Source organism: Mesocricetus auratus, unplaced genomic scaffold (genome assembly GCF_017639785.1).
Source record: "Mesocricetus auratus isolate SY011 unplaced genomic scaffold, BCM_Maur_2.0 Super-Scaffold_100044, whole genome shotgun sequence".
Lineage (NCBI taxonomy): Eukaryota > Metazoa > Chordata > Mammalia > Rodentia > Cricetidae > Mesocricetus > Mesocricetus auratus.
Genome location: NW_024429221.1, coordinates 8822186 through 8834580, shown reverse-complemented (window position 1 = coordinate 8834580; position 12395 = coordinate 8822186). Strand labels below are relative to the sequence as shown.

The window sequence follows — 12395 nt, the reverse complement described above, 5'->3', positions numbered from 1 at the left end:
ATTTCTACTGTGGATGCTTTACCTTTATGAATAAATTTCATATGATATGTACTGGGCTATTCTTCCCCTTTTATTGATACTCATTGCAAAACTATTCTTATAGAATCATCTAGCAGAATATTTGTATTTATGTCTTGATATTTGCAAACTGTTCTCTATGCTACAATACAAAGGACAAAGATCTTCAAGTATAGAGTCGTCCATGCTGACCTCCATGTAAAATCACTGCCCTATTCAAACAGAGGCACCTAAAAAGTAGGGACTTGGCATACCCAACCAGGAAATGAAATCAAATCCAAAATTAGCATTTTTGAGTTCCATGAGTATAGTTGTAAACACTAACATTTAAAATTGAAATTTTAACTCAGCATTAATTTTTCAACTGAGAAATATGCACTGTCAAGTAAATATAGCACTCTAAATAGCGTTTTGACAGTTTTGTGGCAAACAAATTTTATCCCACAACTGGGGAGTCAAAGACAGCTGGATCTCAGTGAGATACAGGCTACCCCTTCGCTATACTGAGTTGTACAACAACCTATGCTTGATGGTGAGAATATTTCTCTGAAAAAAAGAAAAATGAAATTTGTATTTTTGTGCTGAGTCCTTAATGTTGCACTCTTGAAACTGTTTCATGGTACAAGGCCACAGTATTTTCCCAGTTGGAAAAGGAGTTATAAACCAGGTGGTGTTGACACAGGTATGGGATCCAATTTTTCAGTATTATCCTGATATCTGATTTCAGGTTTATTCACACGAATTAGAATTCTGGAGAACAAGAGGTCCAATTCCGAGACCATCATGGCCAACTAAATTGATATGTCTTTGGATGACAGGATTAAGATGAACCAGAGCCAGCAAGGTGGTCCTGGCCAAGTCCAGGGCTGCAGCAGGGCAGGGTACAAGGGCGGCCGCGGTGGTGCCATTTAGGCCCCTGTGTGGGGGAATCGAGGCAGCAAGCCTCTGAGGAACCTGCCTACCATGTCTCTCATCTCTGCAGGAGGAGGCAGGAACTGGCCAGCTCCCTACAGTAGGCCTAAACAACTTTCCAATAAGTGGCAGCATGACCGATTCGACAGCCACTTCTGTGGTGGAGCCAGCATGGAGATGGGTGGAAAGCTGTTGGTGTCAAACCTTGACTGCGGGGTGTCAGACGCGGATATTCAGGAACTCTTCTCAGAGTTTGGAACACTGAAGACAGCAGCTGTGCACTATGATCGCTCCCGACGAAGTTTAGGGACAGCACATGTGCACTTTCAACAGAAGGCAGATGCTCTGAAGGCTATGAAACAGTACAATGGTGTCCCTTTAGATGGCCGCCCCATGAACATTCAGCTTGTCACATCACAGACTGACTCACAAAGAAAACCTGCACAGAGAATGAACAGAGGTGCCATGAGGAGAAACCATGGCTCAGGGTGTTTTGGTGGTGGCCTCATCCGGAGAGGGACCCATGGAGGCAGCATTGGAAGAGGTAGAGGTACCAGCAGGAACTCAAAGCAGCATCTTTCTGCCGAGCAGTTGGATGCACAGCTGGATGAGTACAATGCACAGATGGACGCCAGTTAAACAGCCGGGCAAAACCAAAGAAGTGACAGGTCCCAGAAGCTTCGTCCGTAATCCCTAGAGGGAGGATTGGCAACTGGACTGTGAAGACAATGGTGGATTTCTTTTTCGTTTGTCTCTCTCTCTATTTTCACTGTTTTAAAATTGGACCTAAAAACTCATGTAAAGGCTTTTTCTTTCTCTTGTTCTAATTCAGAAACAGACTTATTTTGTACCGAGTTTTTTGGCGATCAATTTTACTGGTTACTGTTGTGGAGAAGGTTGCATTTTCACCTTTGCTATAATGAACAAGAATTGTGTGTAGGAAAAAAATAAAAACCGAATTCTGGTTTCAGTTTGTTGTTAGCTGACACCTAGTGGTGAGACTGTGTAATTCCCACAGGAGGAGGGTCAATGCCTGCAGCCAGCTCAGGGGGATTTTTACAGAGAATGGATTCTGCAGACTTGCAGCAGTCTGCTTTCTGTGGGTGAGAACAGTTTGCTTGCTGTGTCTCTTGCTCCTCCTGAGGGTTTCTTGGAAAAATACTTGCTAAGAGTATTCCTTTCTGGTAGATTTTCATTAAATTTGGTTTGTTGTAAATTAAATAATTCATTTTGTGTGCTTTTGTGATCCCAAACATTCAGTTCCATTTCTGCTCCTGAGGTTTGACTGGGAAGTGATTGGAAGTGGCATTCAAGTTACACTCACTGAAGGTGGTTTCTAGTTATTTTCAGTGTTATGCCTGTTTATGTCAAATGGGGAATCACTTGTAGAGTCCTATATCTTTAACTACTTGAGTATAGTTCTGTGTTAACAATCCAGGTACTTTCCTTCTGAATGATCTCTTTCTCATGTTGGGGGCAATTAATCCCCCAGATCTGCTCACCTGCGAAGCCAAACAAATAGTCCTAGAAATTGGAGATCGTATTGACCGTAGTGAATGATCTGGTGGGACCACAATTCAGTTTTCCCACATTCTGTTTTACTAGAAATAATTCTATAGACTTCCAATGAGAAAGATCTCAGAATTATCCTGCTATAGCTATGAGAAGACTTTCTACATAAGAATTGGTACTAGTTGGAAAATCAATCTTATATGAATATTCATGTGAGTCATGCATAGTGGATTTAGGTTCTCCTTCAAGATATATCCTTCCCTAATGCTCAGAAATAGGCTAGGCTTCCAGTTCCAGAAATGACTTTCCTGTGGTTGAGAACTCCTTAAGTCCAATTATAAGCTGTTGGTTACCACCAATGTATGTGTGCTGCTCTTGCAGCCTTCAGGTTATCATGCAGTGCAGACCATTGTTATGGTCCATAATTTTCATACCTGGGAAGGACTGTTGGCTTTAAAATTTTACAGATTGCCTTATGATACCAAGAAAGCTAGTCCCCAAGGAGGAGGCTTTAAATTCTTGTCCACATCAAGACTCCTGGCTCTGACTGAAGCACATGGCTTCTTCTGCATAGGCCTCACCTGCTACTTCTGGGAGGCAAAGGGGACAACCACAGTAGACTGTACTGTTTTTGAAATATCAAGAACATCAGTGACCAACAATATCAAAGCAGGATGCTGTGGTTGCTTTGTGAGAATGTCCATGGCCCTGGTGAAGAGCATCATGAGTTAAGATTGGAAGATATCATTTATACTCTAACTGGATATGCTTATAGACACTTAGATGTATTACAGGTATATTTATAGATGATAATATTTAGAAACATTAAATCTTTTTCATACATCCTTATTGTTATTTTATTCTCTCTTCTTTTTTATTTATGTCTATCACTTTTACATTAATCACACACACTCACATTCAATTTCTTCCTTTTAGGATTATTATTTCCTGTTTTTTCTACTGCCCATTATTCTCTGCTCCATACAGCAGTCTCCTTTTATTTTTGTGAATATTTCGGTTATTTCAGGTTGTGTACTCTCTTATAAAGCTTGGAGATAAGAACTTCCTATAAGAGAGAAGTTGCCATCTCTGTTTTTATGGGTCTGAGTGTATCCACTCAATATGATCTTTTCTTGTTCCATCTATTTAGCAGAAAAGCTCATGATTTGAATTCTCGGTAGAGCTGAATAGTGTTTCAAAGTGTATGTGTACCACATTTTCACTATCTATTTGTCCAGTTCAGAGATATTTATGATGCTTCCATTTTGTGGCTATTGTGAAGAGAGCCTGATCAAGTATTTTTGGAGAAGGATACTAAGTCCTTAGAGACTATGCCAAGGCATGAAAGGGCTGGGTTGACTTGCTAAATTAATTTAATTAGAGGATTTATTTATTTGAGGATTGTCCATATTGCTTTCCAGAGGGGCTAGATTTTTGGTCATGGTATTTTTATTTACTATGTCTTTCTTTGTGATGTTGTTGCTGCTTTTTATTGTTAGCAGTATTTTTCTTCCATCTGTGTGAGAATTAATGATTTGCTGTCTTGCCCATGGATGATTACCTCCCATTTCTCTGGAATTTAGGATTCCTCACATGAAATTGATTATTTCCCATATTCTCAAGGGTAAATCCTCTGATTCCCTGTATTAATTTTAAATCTAATTATTGTCTGCAAAGCTGCTTCAGTGAAATAAATTATCTTAACATGGGAGAATTTTGACATGCACCTCCATCTCCATCAATTTTAAGATAAATTTGTTTCTTGATGTAATAATATAGTTAGACTGATTTTCCCTTCAACTTTAAATGACATTCAGTGTTCTCTGGATTTAAGATCATTATCTGGATATCTGGTATTTTGGTTGCTAGGGTATCTTCATGTGATTTGACATTTTCCCTTTTTATTACTTTAATTTTAAATAGCTTGTTTCACATGTCAATCCCAGTTCCCTCTCCCTCCAGCACCCACCCACCATCTCCCCAAGCTTCCCACCCTATTCCCACTTCCTTACTGTTAAGAGAAGCTTTTCCTTTTGAGGAGCCTTCCCGCCCGCCTGGTTCTAGATTGGCATCAGTCCCAAATAAACACACAGGAGGCTATATTAATTATGAAGCTCTTGGCCTTGCTTGTTTCTTACTAGCTAGCTCTGACTTAAGTAATTACCCCATAATTGTTAATCTAAGTATGTTTCTTACCGGAGAATAGTTCCAGGCTCCTACCCCAATGGCGTTACATCTCGACTCTCTTGTGTTTCTCCTACCCAGAGTCCTCCTGGACTCCTAGTCCCACCTATCTAGATTCCCTATTGGCCAGACAGTACTTTATTGACAAATGCACAGGCAAATAACAGGACTTCCCCAACATCTCCTCTTTTCTGTTTAAACAAACAGAAAGGTCTTAACTTTAACACAGTCAAATTGTATATAACAGAACAGTTATAAAATAAGAACATAGTTACAATATTTTAGCAAGATTTAAAGAAAATATCATCCATCTCATCCTTGTGAGTCCAAAGTTCTATATGTAGTTTATCTTTTATCATAACTAAGGAAAACTATAATTATAACTATCTGTCTTCAACTCCATCAAAGACCACAGAAGGATAATATATAAACACTAGGATTGACAGAGGTATCTTACTGCCTGGACAGTCACCTGAAGTTCCTCTGTAACGTTGGGGCATCCATCTTCAGCCCATAGGCCACAATGTGTCTGGAACACTTCTCAGCAAAGCAGGAAATTTCAAACTGTCCATCTGCATTGGCAGTCTATCATTCATTTTTCTTTGTCCTGCAGAAAAGAATCTCGCGGACTCTTCCATGAAGCAGGAACCCTGTAAGACTGAGTTCAGCATTCACTTTCCTGTGGGTCCTGCATGTCCAGTTTATACAGCAACAGTCAGTCTAGGCAAGAGCAGTTTCTTGCCCAAATGGCTAATCTTGCCATGTTGAAAGCAAACTCCATAACGAGTTTCTTCGATGCCCATTTTCCTCTCATAATTGGTGCTGCCAGGAGCAGACATTTCTCATTGTCAAGAAAAACCCTAAACCATTTTAAATGCCATTTTCTGAAGGTCTTTGAAAGGTTTGAAGACTATCTATCTGTCTCAAATACATCTCTATATATCTAGAAAACCTAACTTACCTAATTATAAATTATAAGTAACTATCTATAGTCTGTATTCAATTATGTATTATGTTTTAAAAGAACAGTATAAGCACAATACTTAATCAAGAGGAGAAATATAAGCATCACAAAATTAACCTTGAATTTGTATCCATAAATGAAAAACAATACCCATACCATAATTCCCCTTTTTACCATTAAAAAAGATTGGCTGTGATCACTAGCCAATTATAAACAATCCCATTTAAATGAAAACAAAGATTTATAAATAAGATGGGAATTGGGACGTCGCTCATTCCAAACTGCTTCCTGCTGGAAGGGGGCGCTGTTCACACCATGGGGATCATGACAAAACTCAGAAACCTTTATAAGTCCGTATTTTCGGGGTCTGTAAAGCTGCATCATCTTAGCTGTCTCAATAGTTGGAACACCTGGTCCACTGCTTCTGGGGGTCTTGGTTCGTCAAACCACAGAAGTCTGGAAAGAATCCTCAGCTTTTCATTTTCTGTGGAAACATAAGCAAAATCTCCTTTCCCAAGTAACATATCCTTATACTTAAATTTTGAAGTCAAGGCATTTTTAAAAGATAGAAGTTGGATTAATTCAGCAGCATTTATAATCAAGTGTACTTCAGTAGCTGTTCCTTCCTTAGCAATGAAAAAACTGAAAAACATAATAGCGTACAGTATCCAGACTCTCTGTGTATTTTCCATCTTTACGTGGCTTGTTTATTTATCTATTATTACTTTATTTCTTTTACTTTTATTTATTTTTCTTTGAGACAGGGTTTCTCTTTTGAAATCCGCCTGTATTTATTTACCACTTGGCCGTTTCATTTTCTCTCTCAATCTCATGTATATTTTTAAACACATTTAGAGGTTTTGTTCATCCAAGTCTGAATTTACTGTAAATCTTTACGTTTTTCTGGCCACATGTCTTATCTGTAAAACCGAGGCTGTTTTAAACTGCTGTTTTCAAGATGGCGGGCGTAAGTGCGACTCCAGCTTACCGCCTCAGTCCATGCTGACATCCAGCAAATGCTGCCATTTCCAGCTGTACGTACACCTCTTTTAATCGTTAGCAGAGTCTCTTAAAACAACCTTGTTGGCTGATTTTTTTTTCTTTTTCTTTTTATGCTGAGTCAGGAAGACTCCAGTAAGCGAGCCGCGTGAATCTCGGCTTGTGGCTAGCAAAACAGAGCACACATGAGAAAAATGCTGCTACCAAAAATCTGTGCTTCTCTCCGTTCTTCTGTTTCTAAAATTCCTTTAAAGCTTTTGTCGTTCTGCGTGGAAATTCATGATCCCACTCCTGATCACCATTCTGTTAAGAGAAGCTTTTTCATTGAGAGGAGCCTTCCTGTCAGCCTGGTTCTAGAGCTGCATCAGTCCCAAATAAACACACAGGAGGCTATATTAATTATGAAGCTCTTGACCTTGCTTGTTTCTTACTAGCTAGCTCTGACTTAAGTAATTACCCCATAATTGTTAATCTAAGTATGTTTCTTACCGGAGAATAGTTCCAGGCTCCTACACCAATGGCGTTACATCTCGACTCTCTTGTGTTTCTCCTACCCAGAGTCCTCCTGGACTCCTAGTCCCTCCTATCTAGATTCCCTATTGGCCAGACAGTACTTTATTGACAATTGCACAGGCAAATAACAGGACTTCCCCAACACCTTACACATAGAGGATATCCAAAGTCTGTCATTTCGCTCAGGGCAGGGTCCAGGAACTCCCCTAAAAGTCCAGGCTGAGAGATCATCCCTCTTTGTGTTATGGACACACGAAGTCCTTTTGTATGCCAGGGATAAACACTGATCTATTACCCATGGTCTCATAGGTTGTCCAGGCCTCCTCACTGACTCTCACCCTCAGGGGTTCTGGATCAGTCACATGTTGGCCTCCACGCTGTCTGTATGGGTTCCAAGAGCCCCCCCTTGTTCAGATCAGTTGTCTTTGCTGCCCGCCCATTTTTTGCCAATTTTTTCATCATTCCTCTCTCTCTGTCACTGGGTTCCATGGGTGCATTTCAGTGTTTAACTGTGGGTGTTTGCCTCTGCTTCCATCAGTCACTGTATGAAAGTTCTAGGATGGCATATAGTGTAAACAACATTTTCCTTAACAGCTCTGAGTATTAATTTTTTTTCTTTTTTTCATCCCTTATATGAACGAGGGAAAGTCATCTATCTGCCCCTTGATCCCGAAAGAGAAATATAAAGAATAAAACAGAAGGAATTGCCTGAATCTCCAATAACCATGACCCAGCTTAATGGACATGTCCACTTTTCTAGAAATATTATATGTTCAGATACTGCAAATCATTAAGTTTGGTACTGGAAATACTTTAAATTTTATTGTGAAAATTGTTTTAAATGAACAAACAACAAAAATTCACACACTGCAATTAACCAAACCCAAACTCCATACAATAAATATAGTTATTTAGTAAGATTACTCACTGGGAGCCTTTAATCCTCGCACTCAGTAGGCAGAGGCAGGGAGATCTCTGTGAGTTCTAGACCAGCCCGGTCTGCTTGTTCTAGGACAGCTTCCAAAGCCACAGAGAAACCCTCCAAAATAGTCATTGGGAACACAAACACTAGAGCCTTACAAAAGGGTTTTACACATTGGTTATTGAATATATGTTATCAAGTTATCCATCAGAAAAAGAAAAATAACTGTGATAAAATTAGAGCTAGAAGAGCATCTAGATATATACCTGATTTTATAAGTGGTGTTCATTACCTTTATTCAGTCCTTCCTCTAGCTTGATATCCGATCTTCGTTGTTTGCTTTCCTCATTATTCAAGTGTGCCCTCATGCATATTGTTTCTCATATACACATATTATTGACCAGTTTCTGTGTATGAGGAAAATGGGGTTTCCTCTTTCTGACATTTTGTGACTTCACTGAATAGTACACATTCTAAGTACATTTTACAGGAAATTTTGTTGACATTTCCTATTCAAATGCAAGGTATTCCATAATATGTATATATATATATATGTATATATATAATTTTTATTCTAATACTTTGCTATGGTGAATGCAGTAGCACTGAATAATGTGTGCAAATATTGTAAGTATTGGGATGTGGAGGTCTCTGGTTATGTCCTGAGGAGTGACACTGATGGGTCATATATTTTCTCTTCAGTTTTCTCAATAATTTCCATACTGATTCCCACGATGACTTTATGAATTTGCACTTCTCTAAAAGCACCATCAGTGTGAGTGTTTCTTTCACTCCTGATCTTTACTAATAATTGTTTAATTGTTAGTTGATAACATCTAAATTTCAAATCATCTCTTGTTTGTGATTACATGAAGTCATTGTAGGGATCCTGAACACTTGCAATATTTACTGGCCATATGTGTATTTGTCTTTCAAGTGTGTCTATTGAATTACTTACCCATTTCTTGCATTGCAGTTTTAGTTCTTTTTTATATAATTTCTGAAATTCTTTTTATTCTATGTATGAGCCCTTATCTGAAGTATTTTTGGTATAGATTGTCTCCTGCCAATTGGGTGTCTTTGTGTATTGCTAATTGTTTCCATACAGAAACATTTTGTATTCATATAGTCCCATCTGAGCTGTTTCTGTCCTGTTTGTGTTCTCTCTAATCAATAAGATCTTACTCATCCCAACATCCTGGTGGGTATACTGTATTTCTTGATTTGTAGGTGTTTCTGGCTTTAAATAAGGCTTTTCATTTATTTGAATGAATTTTTACAAGTGAATGATGAGAACCTAATTAAATTACCAGAATGATTTGTAGAAAAGGACACATTTTTGTAATGTGCATTTGCCTCCTGTGTTAAATAATAAATATGTTTAACTTTCTGCTTTTCTTTCTTATTCTTCTACCATATTCCCTCATCTTCATTTTTCATGCCCATACCATGCAGCATTTTTTTTGGAAGATATTCTCTCAGCTATTTATTTATTAATAAATACCCTTGCAAAATAAAATCCCATTATGAGCGTTAAGAGTGGTGTTTATTTGTCTAGGTAACCTCTTTTAAACATTACAATTACAGTAATGAGTGAGATGAATACTGATTAATACATGATTATGAAAGATACTTTTTCAGCTGCAGAAGCTATGTGAAACTCACAGAGACCCAAATAACTTCTGACAGGAGGTTGGCCAAGCAGGCATTCCATGAGACCATTTATTTGATTGATTTTATCATGAAAATGAAAAGGTAGTACTTTCTAAGCTTAATTGCATAACATATATCAGAATATTATATTCTTGATACATTTATGGTTTTTTAGAGCCAACCAATTTTACATATAATCCATTTACCTGAAATATGTTACAAGTAGTACCATGCAGCATTTATAACTATACTTTACAATGTAATTCTATAAACCCACACTGATAGCATGTTTCTCCATTTAGTCCTTTCCAAACAATTTCTCCCTGGAAGGTAAAGATCTCACCTGAATTAATAATCTGTAATTTGAAAAAATTCCATTTTAACACATAACTATAAAATACATGTGTGGGGACACCAGACCTTGAGCAGAAACCCACTTCCCCTTCGGCCTGGGAGCAGGCATCTGTTAATGTTTAATGAAAACAATTCAGTGCTTTAAAGCTCTTGATAGGGCTCAGATAAGGGCTTGCTCACTGAAATACCATGCCTTTCACACCCCCTACGGCTAGATGCCTCTTCCTGTTTCCCTGTGGTGTCTCCCCGATTCTGGGGCCGGAGATTAAACCACCAGCCAGGAGGAAAGAATGGTATGTAGATGAATGGCAGAGTCCTTAAAAAGGGAAGCTCCTTTTTTTAGAGAGACTTCTCCTGAGACTTCTCTCTCCTAAGCGGACTTGGAATCTCCTCCTAAGCTGACTTGGGAAGCATAAAGTTTTCTTAAAGCAACTGACCGGTCTCTGTGTCATCTATCCCGACCACCTCGCTACATTCTCGGATGCAGGCTGCACAGCAGGTGCAACAATTGGAGGTCCCACCGTTCCTTATTAGTTCAGCTCCAACATCTTATTTGGCAGCGCATCCACCCTGCTTATGTGGGATTTATTCGTGCACATACTAACCTTCCAGGACCCCTTGCCCAGGGCAATCAAATTGCTGACTCCTTGACCCGCCCTAGGGTCTTATTTACTCAGGAGCAGCTTGCCCACCAGCTCCATGAGCGGTATCATCTAAATGCCCGCTCCATTAAATTTCATACTGGGTGCCCCCTATCCATGGCTACACAGATTACCTCTCAGTGCCCTGACTGTGCCCCTTATCATAATTCTCCCAATGAGGGGGTAAATCCCCGGGGCCTCAGGGCCAACCATCTTTGGCAAATGGATATAACTCACCTGCCACAGGCAGGGAAATTAAAATACATGCATGTTTCGGTGGATACGTATTCTAAAATGATTTTTGCCTCTCTCCACTCAGGAGAGAAGATTAAAGATGTTATTTCCCATTGCCTGCAGGCCTTTGCCTACATGGGCGTTCCTGATGCCCTACAAATGGACAATGGCCCTGCCTATGCCAGCAATCGCTTTGCTGCCTTTTGCCGGGAACATCACATTGTCCATTCTTTTGGTATTCCTCAAAACCCCACCGGACATGCCATTGTGGAGCGCACCGATGCCACTCTCAAACAGTATTTTAAAAAAATAAAAAGGGAGAATATGTCACCTCCCCCAATATTCAGTTATCCACCATACTTTATATTTTAAATTTTTTGACCATAGACAGTAATAATTTGTCTGCTATGGAGAGACATTGGAACAAACCCTCCCAGTCTTTGGGATGGGTCAGATGGAAGGATTTGATTACAGGAAAATGGCAGCCACCCACTCCCCTACTAGCTAGGGTCCGAGGGGCTGTTTGTGTTTTCCCTCCAGGAAGTGAGAAGCCTATTTGGGTCCCCGAATGGTGCATCAGGCATGTTGACCCCGACTCTGCTCCCGACACTAGGAATGCTCGCCATGATAAAAATGATCCAAACATTGCCAAACTCAGGTAAGGGAAGTATGGGCACTGGTGAGGAAAACCCCTCCCACCGTTTTGATGCCAGTTAGTCACTGCAGCTCCCCATTCATCGCCTTTATAACACTAATAAATACATTGGGAGTGGCTGCTGCCAACACGAGAGTCTGAGTTTCCCCTCCTAAAAGGGGAAATCTCTGCTTTATTAAAAATATTTAATATCTCCATGATTAAACCCTCAGTTGAAAGGTGGATTGGATTAAATGTCTAGGCCCTCACCTAACAAAGGTCAAAAAAGAAAGGGAACCTAAGATAAGAAGTTGCCCTCAGTTGGAGGGTAGATTGGAGGATCATCCTCAATGGGAAGATAGATTAAAGATGGGTAAATTAAATAAACTGGTAACAGTTAATAAATGAGGTATTAGTATTCAGTAAAGAAAAAGACAAAGGTATATAAAATAAAAATGTTTGGTTACATTTATATAGGGTAGGTTATTGAATTTTGTGAGTCATCTCTAAAAACTTTTGGCAAAAGCCTGGCCTTTCCACTTTGCATCTACAGAATTACAAGGAGTGGGTATGGCTGTAGCCCCTGAGTGTAGCTCAAAACTTCTCTAATGAAGAAATGATGAGGGACATACAGGACCTTTTCAACCTTTTGTTTTAATTCAAAGATTGACTGGAGGTGTTCTGTTAAAGAAGTTTCAGTTCAACAAACTAATCATAACCTAGGCAGAAGGAGAGATATGTATGCATGGTCTGTGTGTATGGACGTGGCCACATTAATATGTATGAAGTATGAAATGTAAATGCGTGAATGTTGACAAAAGCAACTGTTCTAACTGCCTTGGATATGATTAAAGG

At 39.3% G+C, this 12395-nt stretch overlaps 1 pseudogene; it reads left to right on the top strand.

Moving 5' to 3' along the window:
• Positions 1-801: 801 nt before the first annotated feature.
• LOC121135890 lies at positions 802-1569 on the top strand (annotated as a pseudogene).
• The last annotated feature ends 10826 nt before the right edge of the window (positions 1570-12395 follow it).